This window comes from Bicyclus anynana, chromosome 20 (assembly GCF_947172395.1).
Source record: "Bicyclus anynana chromosome 20, ilBicAnyn1.1, whole genome shotgun sequence".
Taxonomy (NCBI): Eukaryota; Metazoa; Arthropoda; class Insecta; order Lepidoptera; family Nymphalidae; genus Bicyclus; species Bicyclus anynana.
Genome location: NC_069102.1, coordinates 3,693,494 through 3,700,631, shown reverse-complemented (window position 1 = coordinate 3,700,631; position 7,138 = coordinate 3,693,494). Strand labels below are relative to the sequence as shown.

At 35.6% G+C, this 7,138-nt stretch overlaps 1 long non-coding RNA gene across 1 annotated transcript; it reads right to left on the bottom strand.

Moving 5' to 3' along the window:
• Positions 1–478: 478 nt before the first annotated feature.
• Positions 479–2,157, bottom strand: LOC128199228 (uncharacterized). Its single transcript, XR_008251886.1, has 2 exons — positions 1,698–2,157; positions 479–897 (listed from the first exon to the last, which is right to left on the bottom strand). It is a non-coding gene; the product is annotated as an uncharacterized LOC128199228 (long non-coding RNA).
• Positions 2,158–7,138: the final 4,981 nt, after the last annotated feature.

Sequence of the window (7,138 nt, the reverse complement as noted above, 5' to 3'; positions counted from 1 at the left end):
AAATCCCAAGCATACTATTTACTATATAAGTAGTTTGATATTTCATACTTTTGTAATGTGGAATCCTACTTGAAATAAAAAAATTATTGTAAGAGGAAATTTGTTTATTTTACTCAAAACCACCTATAATTACCTGAAATAATTACAAGTATATAGGTACTATTATGCTGTATTTTCTTACAATTTATAGTAAGTGCAGTAAATAAATATAAGTGTAGCTTATCCTTAGGAATAGTGGTAAAATTGCATTTCACAAAGCTTTAGATCACATAATATTATACATTTATGAGGTAGGCTTGGCCCGGTAATGGGCTGATAATAATGAACCACACAGTACTTATTGCAATTCTAAAATCAAACCTATATCCTTTTGATACAAAGTTTAATTAATAACAACAATAAATACATAATTTACATATAACTTATTGTTATTATTGTATATTTTTATAGGGCCAGACTTAAATGAAAAATGCAGAAGTAAACATTTAATAATTATCTTTATTAAAGATGTGAATCAATAAATTTCATTCAATTAAGATTTGTATACATTTTCTATTGTTATGGACTTCAGAGTGAGTGACCACCTTACAACATACTGCACTCACTCCTACTACCTTGATATTAAATGCTGCTGACTTTTCAAGGTATGTGGGTCTTCCAATTACTGTGATCTGAAAACTCAGATTTTCAAGAACCAAAGTATTCTCAGTATTCTTGGTAAAACAGTATTCTCAGAGCTCATCACTGCTATTCTCTGCCATGATAGCCGGTTTCTTTAAATCTGTGTATAGGGTCCTCCGGGGTTGTTTATATGTATACCTATGCGTGACATCAATACAGCTTGACTTTTGGCATTTCTGTTATTTCATAGAATGCTTGATGGACTGCACCTGCAGTCTGAAAATAAACATTATGTTAGTTACATTTATGTAGGTTATATATTTCCTAAATCAAAACTAGATAGGTATACCTAACATTTATATAGGTTAGATTACAAACAAACAAACTAATTAAATTCTTCATCATGAGTATGTTAAGCATGAGTCTCCTCTCAGAATGAGAGGGATAAGGTCCACCACGCTGGCCCAATGTGAATTGGCAGACTTCACACATGTAGAGACATTGTTTTTCCTTCACTGTATGAGACATGTAGTATACATTTAAATTCATAAAATGCACATAACTGAAATGATTTGGAGGTTTCAGACAGCATTTGAACCTACACCCTCCGAATAGAAGGCAGAGGTCATATCTACTGGGCTATATGGATTTTGACCTACTCCTAATTTATCTATACTAATATTATAAACAGGAAAAATTTGTTTGTTTGTTTTGAATAGGATCTGTAACTACTGAACTGATTTGAAAGATTCTATCACTGTTGGAAACCTACACCATCATAATAAAAGGCAGAGATCATACATACCCACTGGGCTAATTGGTTTTATATCTACTTCTAATTTATCTTTACTAATAATAGAAACAGGAAAGATTTGTTTGATTGTATGTTTTGAATAGGCTCTGGAACTACTGAACCAATTTAAAAAATTATTTCACTGTTGGGAAGCTACACTATCCCCGAGCTCTATAGGCTATATTTTATCCCCATATTCTTACGGAAATGGGAACCACACAGGGTGAAACCGCGCGGCGTCTTCATGAACAAAAAATTATTGATAATGAACAAAGGTACGTACCTGATAACATCCCGTTTCATAGAATCGAAGTGCTGCTAGAATGTATAATACTAGCGGTATTGGTATTCCTCTTTTGGTCTTCTGTGTTCATTCTTCATCAAACAGAGGCATATTATGCCTAATATGAGAATCTTTCGTACATTCCATATCGCCATAGTATTATACTGGGTTTACGCAATTGCGAATATATATCTTGGGCACTGATATAACTCGCTGTTTATAACTTCACTTATAACGATCCGAACGTCCACTTTCTAATAAATAAATCACGAATAACAACAAAAAAAAATGCCAGGGGATGGTTTGGCTGACAAATATCGGTAATTCAGCAGTCAGCCGCCAGCTCCTGTCAAATGAGGGGTTTCTTTTGTCTATGAAACGCGTAGGGGTTGAATTCGACACATAGCGGCTGAATAATCCCCTTAGGGGCCCCCTACTACGACTATGAATTCCACCGTTAGTAAAAACTTAGAGCATTTATGTTTATTGTAGAGGTATGTAGCTCTGGCGTAGCATGTCTACGATTGGATGCTACGTGCGTAGAATTGCTACAAAATATCTACGAGTTATTTACTTTTACATTCCGTCGACATTCTAAGAAAATTCCATAATTAATAAGAACTTTTAAACCCTTTGTCGGTTAATTTATTAATTTCCCTCGGGCGTTCTAAATTTATAAGCCTAGGGTAGGAAGTTGAACGGAGCTTAACTTTGTGAATTGTTAAATTTGAAGAAAGTAAAACTAATAAGATAAAAACATTTTTTGACGACGAGCTACACATGTTAGTGACTGTATAACGAAGATATAATCTTTCTATCTATAATCTATAAACTCGTATTCCTCCGCCGTGTCTATCCGTCTGTCTGTTCGTGATAAAGTGAAAGACAAGTTTCATACAGTTTTCACCAATACGTAGTATCTCAGTGTGTGTTGGTTTTATGTGAATTCCTTGAAATATGTATAATTTTAGGAAGAATTGGAAATGGAGACGTAATAAAACAATGCATACTGGACTATTCCGCTTTATTAAAGGTCTAGCGGACGCTCGCGACTTCGTCCGCGTGGAATTCAGTTTTTCACAAATCCTGCGGGAACCATAGATTTTTCCGGGATGAAAAGTAGCCTATGAGTTAATCCAGAGTAAAATCTATTTCCATTCCAAATTTCAGTCAAATCACAAACATACTTACACACTTTTACACTTACACACAAACTTTCGCCTTTATAATATTAGTGTGATTCCATGCTGGCGAACTCGCAACCGTCTACTATAGCTTGGCAACTTCGTTCGTAACACTCCCGATGGTCCTCGCGGGCCGGAGCCGTGTAGCGATGAATGAGAAACCCAAGACTAATGCATCTCACTTCCCCACACGCAAGATTTCACCCGCACAGTCTTTCCCCCCGTCGCCCGCATATCATAGGAGTGTCATATTGCCAGACTATAGTATGATATATTTAAACTTTGCCTTCTAAATATTAGAACGTGTGGTATTATCTGTGGTAGCTTTTTTTTATTCTTTACAAGGTAGTCCTTGACTCACATGATGGTGAGTGATGATGCAATCTAAGATGTAAACGGGCTAACTTATTAGGAGGAGGATGAAAATCCACGTCCTTTTCGGTTTTTACACGATATCGTACCGGAATGCTAAATCGCTGGACAGTACGTCTTTGCCGATTGGGTGGTAACTAGTCACCCACCCAGTCACATTTGCTATCGACAGATCACGTGATCAAGATCAAGTTCATACAATTTTCTAGTTTTCGAAGCGTTAGCGATCGTAGAAAGAGAATCGACCTGCCATTTGGCTAGGGGGTAAATGCGTGCTGGCAGCACTTACTTGTCAGCTTTAATTACTATAAAATCTTTGCTAATTGAGTCCCGTGGTTCACATCCTAATGCTGATGAGAAGCTCGAGATTACTGTAATTGCTCCACAGCACAGTCGCTCAAAGGTCAATGCTAATGACATTTAACCTTCTAGAAACTTCTACTTTGACATATTACGGAGAGAGACAGTGTGTAAGTGAGTGATCTACATCTTTGATCTAGTAGTTAGTATGTGACTTCAAATAGGGTTGGGGTCTAGGTTCGGGGTAAATCTATGACGTAGATAATAATTGTTTATGCCAATGTCATGTAATGAGGGTCATTGTCGCACTATACTACAGCCTTTCTTGATGAGTACTGTTCACTAACAAACTTTAAAATTAGGGTATAAATTACTAGTCATTTCACATCTAATAATAAATATAATTAACTTGTTCTTAAACTAATGAAAATAAATTTAATTAATAAGCTTAGATCAATTAGATAAGGTTAATATATTTTAAATAATATTTTATAAACAAATTATACATAATTTAAAATAAATAAGTTATGAAACGACATGCATTTTATACCTTCATTTCTAATTTCTTTGTTGTTAAACAGTACTCATCAAGAAATATAGTGATTTTGTGCGACCTTCAGAAATGAATATAGCTTTGTAATGGTTTGAGGTTTTATATTGAGTAGATTACGAAATATAATAGAGAGCCGTGATAGCCCAGTGGAAAATACCTCAGCTTCCGATTACGGAGGTTGTACGGTCGAATCCAGTCCGGGGCATGCACCTCCAACTTTTCAGTTATGTGCATTTTAACGGCAATATATACGGTTGAATTAAGAAACCTCCTCCTTTTTTTGAAGTCGGTTAAAAACATCGTGAGGAATCCTGCATACCTGAGAATTTTTCTAATTCTCTAGGCGTGTGAAATTTAGCGTGGTAGACTAAGACCTATCCCATCTCATTCTGAGAGGAGACTCGTGTTTAACAATGAGTCGAATATGGGTTGATAACGCCTTTTGTATGCTGATCTCTTCCTAATTTGTTTTTATTTCACTTGTATTTGTCTTTGTGGTGTGCAAATAAAGTATATCTATCTATCTAATGATGATGAGATTACGAAATGGGAGTAGAAAAACCTTTTTACACTACTGCACCACCGTGTTCCCTCGAGTAAGTCGTTCCGCCACCGCCCGTGGTCAAGGGTACAAACAAATCAGTGTGAAAGCTGAGGAATGTTTGTCACAACGAACTTGGCATTGGGAGGAAATGAGATTGGATCGAAGTGTGGTGCACGAAAACACCTTGGATTGTATTTCAAGCGAATGACTTGTTTTATTTGCTGGCAGCTTCTCTGTTTACCTTTTCTAACCGACGATACACAACAATGTACGCAATTTAATTTAATGGTTTAGAACGCGCCTGAGACAGCCAGACGTACCTACAGTTAGGAGTTCCTTGAGTACGGATGGTATTTAAATTAATTATTTATTAAGCTATTGCATAGTTTTTATCGCGGGTTTTGAGAGCGGCGACTGAATCAAGAAATCTCGTAACGAAAATAAACCTAACACCCAAGCCGTGCATCAAGTTAACACATTTCGACGATAACCTAACGACTCTACTACTCTACTGTACAAGTGGTGTGAAAATAAGGGGCAAAATATATTAAACCAGAGTTCGATTCCAGCTCAACGGAAAGACATTTGTTATTATTTTTTATTTATTTATTATTTTCTAAAGAAAAAAAAATCTGCATAAATAAAATAAATAAATAATTATAATTGCATAAGTTGATAAAAAATGCTATGCAATAGTTTTAATAGCTTCAAAAAAAACCTTGGCTGAGATTTTTGTGGACTCTTCTCTGGCCTTCTTTTTGGAACTTTAATTTTAAGTTTTCGACTTCAATTAACACCATTAAATCATGAGATAACTGGACTTTTCAAAAGTGCTTGTAAATTAAGCCTAATCGAAATAAATGAAATTTGAATTTGAATTTACCGGGGCAGTCCCCGAGTGCCACACGTATTTTTTCATTATAAAAGGAGGTATTTCTAAAAAGTTGTTATGACAGCGATAGTATAAATAAAAGGGTAATTGTTGATATCAAGTTATGTCTTTGTTAGGCAGCGTGAACACTGTCACGCTGCTAGTCGCGTATTTTGTGCAATAATGTTTAATTATTAATCATAAATTGTTGTGTGGGTATGGAGAACATGTCAGGCAGCAAAGTAAATGTGAGTTGTTAGTTTGTTTGCATGTAGAGTTTAATTGTTATTTGTATTTGAAACAGCCGCCTTCGGAAGGGGAGTTGGCCGCTCCTGCGAGCGTCGTCAGTCGAATGCATAAACTGAGGAATTTGCGAAAAGACACACAGGTGAGTAAGAAGAATTTATAGCTTTTACGCAGTTTAGCAGTAACTATAGAGATAGAAAGCCTGTAATAGTCAAACCTTCGTGACTGCTACAGACTACTATTTCAGAATAAAATCTGAAAGTTTGTCCGCCCATGTTGCTACCTTTTTTTTTCTTTTAATCAGGGGGGGGGAAATCTCTTTGTGAGATACCCGACTTACTGGGGGACAAAACGGGTTATGTGGGACTTACCACTAAAACCCTGCATATTGTGATGCTCCGGGACCTCAGCTAAACTCGCCGGTGCAACCGCCTACTACTACGCCTTTAGTGCTCGTTTAAGAGTAAGAATATTTTATTTTATTTCAACATGTTTCTACCTACTATGGAATTTGGAACAGGTGACTTCGGGAGGTTTTTCGAGGGACTACATTTGTGAGTGTGTGTGTGAGTTAAAGATTAAACATTACAAGTAGCTTATAAAATAACGAAGGTCTGATCACGACATGCTCTTAGTCCATTAGGTCAAGTCTGCGCTACGTAAATAAGGTATTATTTGATTCGCTCTAATGAACAAAAACAACGTTGCATTCTATAAAGTTTCTTTATCAGTCTTTAAGTAGAGAATACTCTTTTAAAGCGATACGACAGTTTTAGGTACGATTTACGAGTAGAATGTTTTAGTTTACTTTATTTTGTATCCGTAGTTGGTTAAATACAATACGTTTTTGTGTTTGATGCTGGTACCTGCAGCGCAGTGTAGAGTTTTAACTGCTCATGACCCTCTTATTAATCAGGCGGATTATTTAATAATTACTAATTTTATATCCAATTAGTAGTCTAAAAATCTATACTATAATATCTTAAATGTTCTTTACTCTAAACAACATTCAAAACCAAAGTCTATTCTTCATCTGGAATCAATTAAAGAGTATGTATAAATGGAATGATCTTTGCAATTAGACATGGTATTTATTAGAAAGGGCCTACGACCTACGTATACGACATCTAGAGCTTTCATATAAGGCGCGCAAATCTCATATGAAAATTGTTTATTGATTAAGTAACGTAGTATATAATTTGTCTTATGGGTTATGCCACACATCGCAGGATATTGTCCAGTCATATTATTTAATATGACAATATTATGATATTATGAGCAAATTGTGTTGTGTGGCATAATGCTGTAATAAAGATTTTTCTTTCTTTCTTTCTTTCTTTCTTTCTTAGCCGCAAACATTGTTCAACGACA